The following is a 14,286-nucleotide window of genomic DNA, read 5'->3' as shown; positions in this document are numbered from 1 at the left end:
TTTTGGTGTCTTCCCCCAGTGGGTAAGGTCAGGTCAGTGGGTTGTGCATGCTTCCTGGTGGAGGGGACTTGTGCCTGTGTTCTGGTGGGTGGGGCTGGATCTTGTCTTCCTGGTGGGTAGGGCTGTGTCTGGTGGTGTGTTTTGGGGTGTCTGTGAGCTTAGTATTATTTTAGGCAGCCTCTCTGCTAATGGATGGGTTTGTGTTCCTGTCCTGCTAGTTGTTTGGCATGGGGCATCCAGCACTGGAGCTTGCTGGTTGTTGAGAGGAGCTGGGTCTTAGCATTGAGACAGAGATCTCTGGGAGAGCTCTCACTGATTGATATTACATGGGGCTAGGGGGTGTTTGGTGGCCCAGTGTCCTGAACTCAGCTCTCCCACCTCAGAGGCTCAGGCCTGACATCAGGCTGGAGCACCAAGACCCTGTCAACCACATGGCTCAGAAGAAAAGTGAGAAAAAAGGAAAGGAAAAAATTTTTTTGAATAAAATAAAATAAAAAATTTATTAAAATAAAGTAATTTAAAAATAGAGAGCAACCAAACCAATACACAAATCCACCTATGATAACAAGTGCTAAAAACTATACTAAGATAGGGCTTCCCTGGTGGCGCAGTGGTTGAGAGTCCGCCTGATAATGCAGGGTACGCGGGTTCATGCCCCAGTCGGGGAGGATCCCACATGCTGCAGAGCGGCTAGGCCCGTGAGCCATGGCCACTGAGCCTGCGCGTCTGGAGCCTGTGCTCCGCAATGGGAGAGGCCACAACAGTGAGAGGCCCGTGTACCAGAAAAACAAAAAGAAAAACAAAACAAAACTATACTAAGATAAACATAAAAATCAGAAACAAGTCGGTCACAGACAGCAAATCCCAGTCTACAGTTGCTCCCAAAGTCTACCGCTTCAATTTTATGATGATTTGTTGTCTATTCAGGTATTCCACAGATGCAGGGTACCTCAGGTTCATTGTGGCAATTGAATCCGCTGCTCCTGAGGCTGCATGGAGAAATTTCCCTTTCTCTTCTTTGTTCTCACAGCTCCTGGCATTCAGCTTTGGTTTTGGCCCCACCTCCTCATGTAGGTTGTCCTAAGGCTTCTGTTCCTGCCCAGACAGGATGGGGTAAAGCAGCAGCTGATTAGGGGGCTCTGGCTCACTCAGGCCAAGGGGAGGGAGGGGTACGGTAGTTATAACTGGAATGCAGGGCGAGCCTGCAGCAGCAGAGACCAGCATGACGTTACAACAACCTGAGTCATGCTGTGTGTTCTCCCGGGGAAGTTGTCCCTGTACCACGGGACCCTGGCAGTGGTGGGCTGCACAGGCTCCCGTGGTGGGGGGAGGGGTGGGGCATGTGGATAGTGACCTGTGCTTGCACACAGGCTTCTTGGTGGCTGCAGCAGCAGCGTTAGCGTTTCATCCCCGTCTCTGGTCTCCGAGCTGAAAGCCGTGTCTCTGGAGCTCATTTAGGTGGTACTGTGCCTTCTGTGGTCAGACGGGAAAGTAATCCCCTCTCCTCGCACACCCTGAAACAATGGTCTCTTGCCTCTGAGGCAGGTCCAAACTTTTTCCCGTACTCCCCCTCGGCTAGCTGTGGCGCACTAGACCCCTTCAGGCTGTGTTCACACAGCCAACCCCAGTCCTCTCCCTGGGATCCGACCTCCGAAGCCTGAGCCTCAGCTTCCAGCCCCCACCCGCCCCGGAGGGTGAGCAGACAAGCCTCTTAGACCAGTGAGTGCTGGTCAGCACTGATCCTCTGTGCAGGAATCTCTCTGCTTTGCCCTCTGCAGCCCTGTTGCGCTCTCCTCCGTGGCTCTGAAGCATCCCCCCCGCCCACACCCCATCTCCACCAGTGAAGGGGCTTCCTAGTGTGTGGAAACTTTTCCTCCTTCACAGCTCCCTCCCCGAGGTGCAGGTCCCATTCCTATTCTTTTGTCTGTTTTTTCTTTTTCTTTTTTTTGCCGTACCCAGGTACGTGGGGATTTTCTTGCCTTTTGGGAAGTCTGAGGTCTTCTGCCAGCATTCAGTAGGTGTTCTGTAGGAGTTGTTCCACATGTAGATGTATGTTTGATGTATTTGTGGGGAGGAAGGTGATCTCCATATCTTACTCCTCCGCCATCTTGAAGGTCCCCACACATTGATTATTATATGTTGTATCCAAGGACATATAGTTAGGAAGAGTAGACATTTGGGTAACTATTACCTATCTCAATAATCAGATTATTCCTTATTTTTTCATCTTTGTAAAAATATTTTGTAAATATTTTACGTAATTAGCCCCATCAAATAAAGGTAGAGTTTATACTGTACTGTGGAACTACTTAAATTCTGATCCCAAAATAGCCCTGTACAAAAATTCTTAATTAGAAAGGCTTACCTTTTAGGAAAATATTTTTCTTTTGTGTGTGCATATGTGTGTGTATGTGAATTTGTGTTTTTTAAAAATTCTTATTGAAATATAGTTGATTTACAATGTTTTAGTTTCAGCTATACAGCAAAGTGATTCAGTTATACGTGCATGCACACACACACACACACACACACACACACATATATGGTTTTTTTTCAGAAGATTTTCCAGGTTATTGCAAGATATTGAATATAGTTTCCTGTGCTATATACAGTAAATCCTTTTTGTTTATCTATTTCATATATAATGGTGCATAAATCCCATACTCCTAACTTATTCCTACCCGTATATATATATATATACTCTTTTTAGGAAAAGATTTTTCAATCCATTTGTTCAGTTTGTTAAGGAGATCTTATGTTTACAGAATTGTGAAGGGAAACTTGATGATACAGATGAAGGTACTTTAATCAGCTCAGATTCTATTTTAGTCAAATCCAATTTAGTTGTAGATACGCCTGATGCCTGTCACCATGATTAAAATTCTGAAGGTTAGGCTTCTCTGGTGGTGCAGTGGTTGAGAGTCCGCCTGCCGATGCAGGGGACACAGGTTCGTGCCCCGGTCTGGGAAGATCCCACATGCCGCAGAGCGGCTCCACAACAGGAGAGGCCACAACAGTGAGAGGCCCGCGTACCACAAAAAAAAAAAAAAAAAAATTCTGAATGTCAATAAACTAAGATGCTGACTGCAATATCTATATCTAAACAAAAATTATGTCATTTAAAAAATATTTCTGTGCTTTCAAGTTAGTACTACTGAAAATAATTTTCTAGATTTTAATTATAAATGAAATAATAGCTGTTGATAATGGAGAGTTGAGTTGTATCCCTAGGTCTTTCAATTAGGAAACAAAACCTTGGGAAATCACTTAATTGCTTTGATCTTGTAGGTTGAAACAAATTCTAACATTAAACTAACTCTCATTGTGTAGTGCTTTACAGTTTACAAAGTATTTTCATTTTTATCATACTTTAACAATTCAGAAATTGAGGTTCAGGAAAGTAATTTGCTAAACATAGTAGTGGGGCGTATACATATTCAGGGGAAAGATACTGATGAAAGGGAGGGATTGAATATGCAGAAGCAAGAGGGATGACCATACAGAAGAAAACATGAAAGTAAGATTCCTGCAAAGGTGGAAGGGGATAGTCTCTAAAGCATTGGCCTTGAGAGAAGGAACATCTATTCTAATGTAATAGCTCAGAGAGAGAAGAAAGTTAGTGCATGTGTATATAGACTTATAGGTTCAGTAGTGGAAAGTTAAAGATAATTTTATCTGATGGCTTCAGATCTCTATGAAGTTGGCAAGGTCATCTACTGTGAGTGAAGAAAGAGGAGCATAGAGAAGATTTCAAAGACTTATTGCAAATAATGGGAGGTCAATTCGAACAAACAAACATAGCAGGATTACCAGACAGTGGTAAAGCCCCATTTGAGGTTAGTAATAATAAATGAATGAACTTATATTATTTTGCCCCCAGTAGTCTTTGACTTCTCAGTTTTAAGAATAGAAAAAGTAAATAGCAGCATTTGAGGGTGTCGTCCAACAGATAAGCTGAAAGCAAAGAAAGGCTAAGAAATGTAAGATATTGTCAATACTGTTATTTAAAGGATATTATTTAAAGGATGAACTATGAAATCTAAACTGAATAAAAAATTGAAGAGAGAGAAATGGGAGAGAACACCGTGAGAGAGAAAGAAAGAGAATGTTCTGGTGAATTGTAAGTGCATCAGTGCCATGGAGATCGAGAAAAAATAAAAGACTTAAAATTTTGATAGTTGAGGGACACCCCTGGCAGTCCAGTGGTTAAGACTCCACACTTCCACTGCAGGGGTCACAGACAGGTTCAATCCCTGGTTGGGGAACTAAGATCCCACATGTAGTTGACAGGTAAATATGGAGACATGATTGTGATCATAAGCAAGAATGCTTGTAATAGTGATTTGGAAAGAAACACATAGATGATAGCAAACGAAGTGAGTGGCTGATGTAAAGTAGGTTATTGGAGGTCAAGAGATGAGGAGGTCAAGGAGCAGAGTCCATATTATGGAAGGGTGGTCTGCTAGAATAATGATAATACCCAACATGATAATAGAACTTGAAGCATAAGAGAAGGCTGTGTGAATTGAGTATCAAAATTTTGATAAATGAGGGAGAGTGATTAGAATATCATTACTTGACAGTTCCAAGGATGGAGGAAAAATGATACAGACAAGCAGCATGACCCTTTTAAAAAGGACATAAGATTTTTTACAGAAGCAAGTGGGAACAATGATCTACAGTGTAAATGCTGTTTGGATTTTGAAAGAATAAACAATCACCACTTGAAAGCAATAAAGGGAAAGGGTACTTTCTTTGAAGAACTAGGTTTTACTTATGGCAAAGATGTAGAAGGAATGCTTAGAGAAAAGGCTGAAAATAAAGGGAAGTGTGCTGCTTTTAGAGGGGAAATGTAAGTGAATGGGGATAATGGTACAGTAGAGTATTATGGCAAACAGCAAGTTGGGAGTGGGCAAGCAGTAATGAATGGGAAGAGGTTGGGGAGCTTTCGCTTTGGTTGTTGACTGTGTTGAATGCAAGCTTGAGAATCATGGCAGATTTAATCTCAGTGTGCTAAAATGTAATCTAATAGTGACATAATTTATCAACTTTTGAAAATCTTTGTGTGCTAGCTGGGAAAAAATGGTTAATTCACTAATTCTTGGTTGCACTGTTTTATATGTCCCTTAGATCAAGCTTGTTTATGTGGTAAATATCTACATAGATAATAATTTTTTGTTATTTGATCTATTAAAGATTGAAAGAACTGAACTGAAATCTCTGATGGTGGATTAGTCACTTTCTCCGTGCATTTTATTTTATTAAAAAATTTTAATTAAAAAAAATTTTTTTTGGCTGAACCATATGGGATCTTAGTTCCCCAGCCAGGGATTGAACACACACCCGCTGCACTGGAAGCATGGAGTCTTAGCCACTGGACCATCAGGAAGTTCCTCTCCTTGTATTTTATTAATTTGTACTGTGTATATTTTATGACATTTTATTAGGTACGTGTAAGTTTAAAATTGATAGATTTTCCTGGTGAAATGTACCATATTATCATTATGTGATGACCATTTCTATAATAATGCTTTTTCTCTTTAAGCTTATTTTGTCTGATATTAATTTAGTGATTTGTGCTTTAAAAAATTATTTTCTTGTTATAACTTTTCCATTATTTTACTTCCAACTTTTGTGTCCTAATATTTTTTTCTTTTTTGTTGAATATTATTTTATTTTTTTATACAGCAGGTTCTTATTAGTTATCCATTTTTTACATATTAGTGTATATATATCAATCCTAATCTCCCAGTTCATCCCAACACCACCCCACCCTGCCCCGCTTTCCCCCTTGGTGTCCATACGTTTGTTCTCTACATCTATGTCTCCATTTCTGCCTTGCAAACTGGTTCATTGTTACCATTTTTCTAGATTCCACATATATGCGTTAATATTCGATATTTCTTTTCCTCTTTCTGACTTACTTCACTCTGTATGACAGTCTCTAGGTCCATCCACGTCTCTACAAAAGACCCAGTTTTGTTCCTTTTTATGGCTGAGTAATATTCCATTGTATATATGTACCACATCTTCTTTATCCATTCATCTGTTGATGGGCATTTAGGTTGCTACCATGACTTGGCTATTGTAAACAGTGCTGCAATGAACATTGGGCTGCATGGGTTCTATTAAATTTTGGTTTTCTCTGGGTATATGCCCAGTAGTGGGATTGCTGGGTCATATGGTAATTCCATTTTTAGTTTTTTAAGGAACCTCCATACTGTTCTCCATAGGGGCTGTATCAATTTACATTCCCACCAATAGTGCAAGAGGGTTCCCTTTTCTCCACACCCTCTCCAGCATTTGTTCTTTGTAAATTTTCTGATGATGCCCATTCTAACTGGTGTGAGGTGATCCCTCATAGTAGTTTTGATTTGCATTTCTCTAATAATTAGTGATGTTGAGCAGCTTTTCATGTGCCTCTTGGCCATCTGTATGTCTTCTTTGGAGAAATGTCTGTTTAGGTCTTGTGCCCATTTTTTGATTGGGTTGTTTGCTTTTTTAATGTTGAACTGCATGAGCTGTTTATATATTTTGGAGATTAATCCTTTGTCCACTGATTCATTTGCAAATATTTTCTCCCATTCTGAGGGTGGTCTTTTCCTCTTGTTTATAGTTTCCTTTGCTGTGCAGAAGCTTTTAAGTTTCATTAGGTCCCATTTGTTTAATTTTGTTTTTACTTCCATTTCTCTAGGAGGTCGGTCAAAAAGGATCTTGCTGTGATTTATGTCAAAGAGTGTTCTTCCTATGTTTTCCTCTAAGAGTTTTATAGTGTCCGGTCTTACATTTAGGTCTCTAATCCATTTTGAGTTTATTTTTGTGTATGGTATTAGGGAGTGTTCTAATTTCATTCTTTGACATGTAGCTGTCTAGTTTTCCCAGCACCACTTACTGAAGAGATTTTTTCTCCATTGTATATCCTTGCCTCCTTTGTCATAGATTAGTTGACCATAGGTGCATGGGTTTATCTCTAGGATTTCTGTCCTAATGCAATGGGATTTCCATTGATCTATATTTCTGTTTTTGTGCCAGTACCATACTGTCTTGATTACTGTAGCTTTGTAGTAAGTCTGAAATCAGGGACTCTGATTCCTTCAGCTCCATTTTTCCCCCAGAGATTGCTTTGGCTATTCGGGACCTTTTGTGTTTCCATACAAATTTTAAGATTTTTTTATTTAGTTCTGTAAAAAATTCCATTGCTGATTTGATAGAGATTGCATTGAATCTGTAGATTGCTTTGGGTAGTATAGTCATTTTCACAATATTGATTCTTCCAATCCAAGAACATGGTACAGCTCTCCATCTGTTTGTGTCATCTTTGATTTCTTTCATCAGTGTCTTATAGTTTTCTGCATACAGGTCTTTTGTCTCCTTAGGTAGGTTTTTCCCAGGTACTTTATTCTTTTTGTGGCAGTGGTGAATGGGATTGTTTCCTTAATTTCTCTTTCTGGTCTATAGTTCTTAATGTATAGGAATGCAAGAGATTTCTGTTCATTAGTTTTATATTCTGCCACTTTACCAAATTCATTCATTTGCTCGAGTAGTTTTCCGGTGGCATCTTTAGGATTCTATATGTATAGTACTGTGTCATCTGTAAACAGTGACACTTTCACTTCTTCTTTTCCAATTTGTATTTCTTTTATTTATTTTGCTTCTCTGATTGCCATGGCTAGGACTTCCAAAACTATGTTGAAATAAGAGTGGCGGGAATGAACATCCTTGTTTTGTTCTTGACCTTAGAGGAAATGCTTTCAGTTTTTCACTATTGGTAATGATGTTTACTGTGGGTTTTGTCATATATGGCCTTTATTATGTTGAGGTAGGTTCCCTCTATGCCCACTTTATGGAGAGATTTTATCATAAATCGGTGTTGAATTTTGTCACAAGCTTTTTCTGCATCTATTGAGAATGATCTTATGGTTTTTATTCTTCAGGGTTATAATATGGTTTATCACATTAATTGATTTGTGTATATTGAAGAATCCTTGCATCCCTGGGATAAATCACACTTGATCATGGTGTATGATCCTTTTAATGTGTTGTTTGAATCTGTTTGCTAGTATTTTGTTGAGGATTTTTGCATCTGTATTCATCAGTGATATTGGTCTCTAATTTTCTTGTTTTGTAATATCTTTGTCTCATTTTGGTATCGGGGTGATGGTGTTCTTGTAGAATGGGTTTGGGAGTTTTTCTTCCTCTGCAATTTTTTGGAAGAGTTTGAGAAGGATAGGTGTTAGCTCTTCTCTAAATGTTTTTAGAATTCACCTGTGAAGCCATCTGGTCCTGGGCTTTTGTTTGTTAGAAGATTTTTAATCACAGTTTCAATTTCATTACTTGTGTTTGGTCTGTTCATATTTTCTGTTTCTTCCTGGTTCAGTCTTGGAAGGTTATACCTTTCAAAGAATTTGTCCATTTCTTCCAGGTTGTCCATTTTATTGGCATAGAGTTGCTTGTAGTAGTCTCTTAGGATGCTTTGTATTTCTGCAGTGTGCATTGTAACTTCTCTTTTTTCATTTCTAATTTTATTGATTTGAGTCCTCTCCCTCTTTTTCTTGATGAGTCTGGTTAAAGGTTTATCAATTTTGTTTATCTTCTCAAAGAACCAGCTTTTAGTTTTATTGATCTTTGCTATTGTTTTCTTTGTCTCTATTTCATTTATTTCTGCTCTTATCTTTATGATTTCTTTCCTTCTTTTAACTTTGGGTTTTGTTTGTTCTTCTTTCTCTAGTTCCTTTAGGTGTAAGGTTAGACTGTTTATTTGAGATGTTTCTTGTTTCTTGATTTAGGCTTGTATGGCTATAAACTTCCCTCTTAGAACTGCTTTAGCTGCATCCCATAGGTTTTGGATCATCGTGTTTTCATTGTCATTTGTCTCTAGGTAGTTTTTGATTTCTTCAGTGATCTCTTGGTTATTTAGTAACGTATTTTTTAGCCTCCATGTGTTTGTGCTTTTTACGTTTTTTTCCCCTGTAATTGATTTCTAATCTCATAGAGTTGTGGTCAGAAAAGATGCTTGATATGATTTCAATTTTCTTAAATTTACTGTGGCTTGATTTGTGACCCAAGATGTGATCTATCCTGCAGAATGTTCTGTGCACACTTGAGAAGAAAGCATAATCTGCTGTTTTTGGATGAAATGTCCTATAAATATCAATTAAATCTATCTGGTCTATTGTGTCATTTAAAGCTTCTGTTTCCTTATTTATTTTCATTTTGGATGATTTGTCCATTGGTGTAAGTGAGGTGCTAATGTCCCCCACTATTATTTTGTTACTGTCGATTTCCTCTCTTATAGCTGTTAGCAGTTGCCTTATGTATTGAGGTGCTCCTATGTTGGGTGCATGTATATTTATAATTGTTATATGTTCTTCTTGGATTGATCCCTTGATCATTATGTAGTGTCCTTCCTTGTCTCTTGTAACATTCTTTATTTTAATGTCTATTTTATCTGATATGAGTATTGCTACTCCAGCTTTCTTTAGATTTCCATTTGCATGGAATATCTTTTTCCATCCCCCTACTTTCTTATAGACAGCATATATATAGGTCTCGCCTTTGTATCCATTCAGCGAGCCTGTGTCTTTTGGTTGGAGCATTTAATCCATTCACTTTTATGGTGATTATCAATATGTATGTTCCTATCACCATTTCTTTAACTGTTTTGGGTTTGTTTTTGTAGGTCCTTTTCTTCCCACTTTGAGAAATTCCTTCAGCATTTGTTGTAGAGCTTGTTTGGTGGTGCTGAATTCTCTTCACTTTTGCTTGTCTCTAACGCTTTTGATTTCTCCATAGAATCTGAATGAGATCCTTGCTGGGTAGAGTAATCTTTCCCAGCAAGATTAAATATATCATGTCACTCCCTTCTGGCTTGCAGAGTTTCTGCTGAGAAATCAGCTGTTAACCTTATGGGAGTTCCCTTCTATGTTATTTGTTGTTTTCCCCTTGTTGACTTTAATAATTTTTCTTTGTCTTTAATTTTTGCCAATTTGATTGCTATGTGTCTCTGCCTGTTTCTCCTTGGTTTTATCCTGCCTGTGACTCTCTGTGCTTCCTGGACTTGGGTGCCTATTCCTTTCCCATGTTAGAGAAGTTTTCAACTCTAATCTCTTCAAATATTTTCTCAGGTCCTTTCTCTCTCTCTTCTCCTTCTGGGACCCCTATAATGCGAATGTTGTTGCATTTAATGTTGTCCCAGAGGTCTCTTAGGCTGTCTTCATTTCTTTTCATTCTTTTTTCTTAATTCTGTTCCACAGCAGTGAATCCCACCATTCTGTCTTCCAGGTCGCTTATCCATTCTTCTGCCTCAGTTATTCTGTTATTGATTCCTCTATTGTATTTTTCATTTCAGTTGTTGTATTGTTCATCTCTGTTTGTTTGTTCTTTAATTCTTCTAGGTGTTATTTCTTCAATTCTTCTAGGTCTTTGTTAAACATTTCTTGCCTCTTCTCTATCTTTGCCTCCATTCCTTTTCTGAGGTCCTGGGTCATCTTCACCATAATTATTCTGAATTCTTTTTCTGGAAGATTGCCTATCTCCACTTCATTTAATTGTTTTTCTGGTGTTTTATCTTGTTCCTTCACCTGGTAGAGAGTCCTCTGCTTTTTATTTTGTCTATCTTTTTGTGAATGTGGTTTTATTTCCACAGGCTGCAGGATTGTAGTTCTTTTTGCTTCTGTGTCATTATGTTTTAAATGTATTTCTTTTGAATATCAAGTACCTTGATTTTTAAAGTCTAATTTGAGAATATGTGCCTTTTAACTAGTGAGTTTAAATCATTTATGTTTTTGTTACTATTGTTATGTTCGGAACTGTTTCTACTTTAAATTTTCACTTTGCCACTTAGAAGATAATGCTCATTTTAAATGGATAGCAATTCACTGCTATTCACCTCAGGAAAAGTCAAATCAGGTTTAAAATTCCTTTCCATTCCTCCACAAAAACAAAAGCTACAACAAAATTATTTATAAATCCCTCTTCTCCTTAAACACTCAAAGTAGGAACATGATGGGCAAAAATGGCATCTGTATTTTTAATAAATGATAAATATAGTGTAAAGCCATGGTCTTATTCTTCTGAACTTCTTGAGACTTATGTAGCTTATTATGTAAGCCTCTGTAATTTAAGTTGCCTAGTCAGTTGAATTTCATGGGTGATTATCATTGCCTGTTGAAAGTGCATTAATTTGTTGGAACAGGAACAGTGTAGGGGAGTTAATTATATGTTGTCAGCAATGAACAAATGTGAACGTTTAAAAACGAATTATTATTTTTGAGATACCATGATTAAATCAAACTAGTATGTGTTCAGGGATTGGGAGTGGGGATGGACACTCTGAGAAATAAAATAAGCTAGGGTGAAACACCTGGTTTTGTGAAAACTAATTTTTGAAGCATTGTCTTACATACTATGGCAAAGTAAAAGAGCCCTGAAAGATACAAGGACTTTGACACTCATTATAACTGAGAACCTCAAGTAAAGATAAGATGCAATGTTTTCTCTAAATGTTATTGCCCAAATAAGGAAAGCCTACAATTGAAAACTGAGATTAGTGTATACTTAACCTTGTTTTCTCTGCCCAGGGCCATGGCCACTGCATTAGTTGTTGGAGTTGTGAGACTTACTGAAGCTTTGTCTGGATTCCAGGTAAATTTTGTTTTGTTTTTTCTGTAGAATTGCCATATGGACTTGAATATATTAAAACATATTTTCTAATCTTACAGAATCCCATATTTGGTTGTTCCTGTATTCTTTGTACTGGTGACTGCTTTGTGAGGAGTGTGATGTAATGTGAATAGTGTAGGCACTAGGCACTAAATTCAAACTCTACATCTTATTAGCTGTATAAACCTGGACAAGTGAACTAACCACAAACACTTCAATTCCTCCACCCTCTGTGTTAGTTAACTTGATTGGTGGTGGGGGAGATCCTCTCACAGTGTATATGTATATCAAACCATCATGTTGTATACTTTAGATGTCTTACAATTTTGTCAATTATACCCCAAATAAGCTGAAAAAAATTGTCTCTGTCCTTGAGCAGGATGTATTAAAAATATTGCTCTGCCTATCTCATAGAGGAATTGTGAGAATCAAATGAGGTAATGTATGTGAAATTCTTATAGATCTTATAACACATTATAAAAAGGTTAGCTATGTTATTTGGAATCTCCAAAGCTACTACTGCATAGTATGGATAGTATTACCTTCACATGAATTCTTTAGTAATCACAACTTACATGGTGTTTTTGCCTTTATATTTGTTTCAGTAATTTAATATTTAATTTGTTTGTGAGGTGCTTTACTTTCATAACAGGATATACAAACAGCTGCCCATGACAAATGTAGTTGTTCTTAAATAACTTCTCAAATTTTCTTGCTAAAGGCACAAGAGTTATTGAAATAGCATATATATACCAAATTTTTTCAAGTCTAATTGCTGTAAAAATAATAACTTTTGTCATAAAACCTGCAGGTCTTTATCTAAACTTGTGTCAATACCATAGTAGTCTTTATAATCTTTTTAGGATTCCAACATTCAGTTAGGGATCAAACTCTTGAAAGTTGACTAAATCATTGCTGTTAAGTATTTTTTTAATTAAAATAATTTAAATTGAGGTATAGTTGATTTACAATATTACATTAGTTTCAGGTATACAACATAGTGTTTCACACTTTTTATAGAATATACTCCATTAAAAGTTATTAGAAAATAATGGCTAAAATTCCCAGTGCTGTACAATATATTCTTGTTCCTTATCTATTTTTACATAATGGTTTATATCTCTTAATCCCATATCCCTATCTTGCTCCTCCCCTCTTCCCTTTCCCCACTGGTAACCACTAATTTGTTCTCTGTATCTCTGTTTACATGTAGCTGTCCAGTTTTCCCAGCACCACTTATTGAAGAGGTTGTCTTTTCTCCACTGTATATTCTTGCCTCCTTTATCAAAGATAAAGTGAGCATATGTGCATGAGTTTATCTCTGGGCTTTCTGTCCGGTTCCATTGATCTATATTTGTTTTTGTGCCTGTGCCACACTGTTTTGATTACTGTAGTTTTGTAATAGTCTGTAGTCAAAATGCATGATACCTCCAGCTCTGTTGTTCTTTCTCAAGATTGTTTTACTATTCAAAGTCTTTTGTGTTTCAGTACAAATTTTAAAATAATGAAGAATGCCATTGGTTTTCGATAGGGATTGCATTGAATCTGTAGATGGCCTTTAGTAGTATGTTCATTATAACAATATTAATTCCTCAAATCCATGAACATAGTATATCTTTCCATCTGTTTGTGTCATCTTCAATCTCTTTCATCAGTGTCTTAATTTTTTAGTATTGGTCTTTTACATCCTTAGGTAGGTTTATTCCTAGATATTTTGTTCTTTTTGATGTGATTGCAAATGGGATTGTTTCCTTAATTTCTCTTTTTGATAGTTTATTGTTAGTGTATAGAAATGCAACAGATTTCTGTATATTAATTTTGTGTCCTGCAACTTTACCGATTGATGAGCTTTAGTAGTTTTTTGGTGGTGTCTTTAGGATTTCCTAAGTACAGTATCATGTCATCTGCAAACAGTGACAGCTTTAATTCTTCATTTCCAATTTGGATTCATTTTATTTCTTTTGCTGGTCTGATTTTTGTGGCTAGGTCTTCTATTACTATGTTGAATAAAATTGACTAGAATGGGCACACTTGTCTTGTTCCTGATCTTAGAGGAAATGCTGTCAGCTTTTCACCATTAAGTATAAGGTTAGTTGTGAGCTTATCATATATGGCTTTTATTATGTTGAGGTATGTCCCCTCTATGCCCACTTTCTGGAAATGGATCTTGAATTTTACCAAAAGCTTTTTCTGCATTTATTCAAATGATTATATGGTTTTTATTCTTCAATTTGTTATTGTGGTGTATCACATTGATTAATTTGTGGATATTGAAGCATCCTTTCTTTTGAAAAACAATTTTTTAAATTTATTTATTTTTGGCTATGTTGGGTCTTCATTGCTGCGTGCAGGCTTTCTCTAGTTTTGACGAGTGGGGGCTACTCTTCGTTGAGGTGCGCAGACTTTTCATTGCAGTAGCTTCTCTTGTTGTGGAGCATGGGCTCTAGGTGCACAGGCTTCAGTAGTTGTGGCACACGGGCTCAGCAGTTGTGGCTCACAGGCTCTAGAGTGCAGGTTCAGTAGTTGTGGCACACGGACTTTAGTTGCTCCATGGCATGTGGGATCTTCCCAGACCAGGGCTTGAACCTGTGTACCTTGCATTGGCAGGCAGGTTCTTAGCCACTG

At 37.4% G+C, this 14,286-nt stretch overlaps 1 protein-coding gene across 1 annotated transcript in view; it reads left to right on the top strand.

Annotated features, from left to right (window-relative positions):
* The window catches only part of ODR4 (odr-4 GPCR localization factor homolog), a 117,019-nt gene that overhangs the window by 51,557 nt on the left and 51,176 nt on the right, over positions 1-14,286 (top strand). Inside the window, exon 16 of the transcript XR_003794524.1 lies at positions 11,580-11,643. The gene's annotated coding sequence lies outside the window, so the exon portion shown is untranslated. The remainder of the gene's footprint in view (positions 1-11,579; positions 11,644-14,286) is intronic.

Source organism: Monodon monoceros, unplaced genomic scaffold (genome assembly GCF_005190385.1).
Source record: "Monodon monoceros isolate NGI ecotype Baffin Bay Population unplaced genomic scaffold, NGI_Narwhal_1 Super_Scaffold_18, whole genome shotgun sequence".
NCBI lineage: Eukaryota > Metazoa > Chordata > Mammalia > Artiodactyla > Monodontidae > Monodon > Monodon monoceros.
The sequence above is the reverse complement of the archived record's forward strand: the minus strand, read 5'-3'. Positions and strand labels throughout refer to the sequence as shown.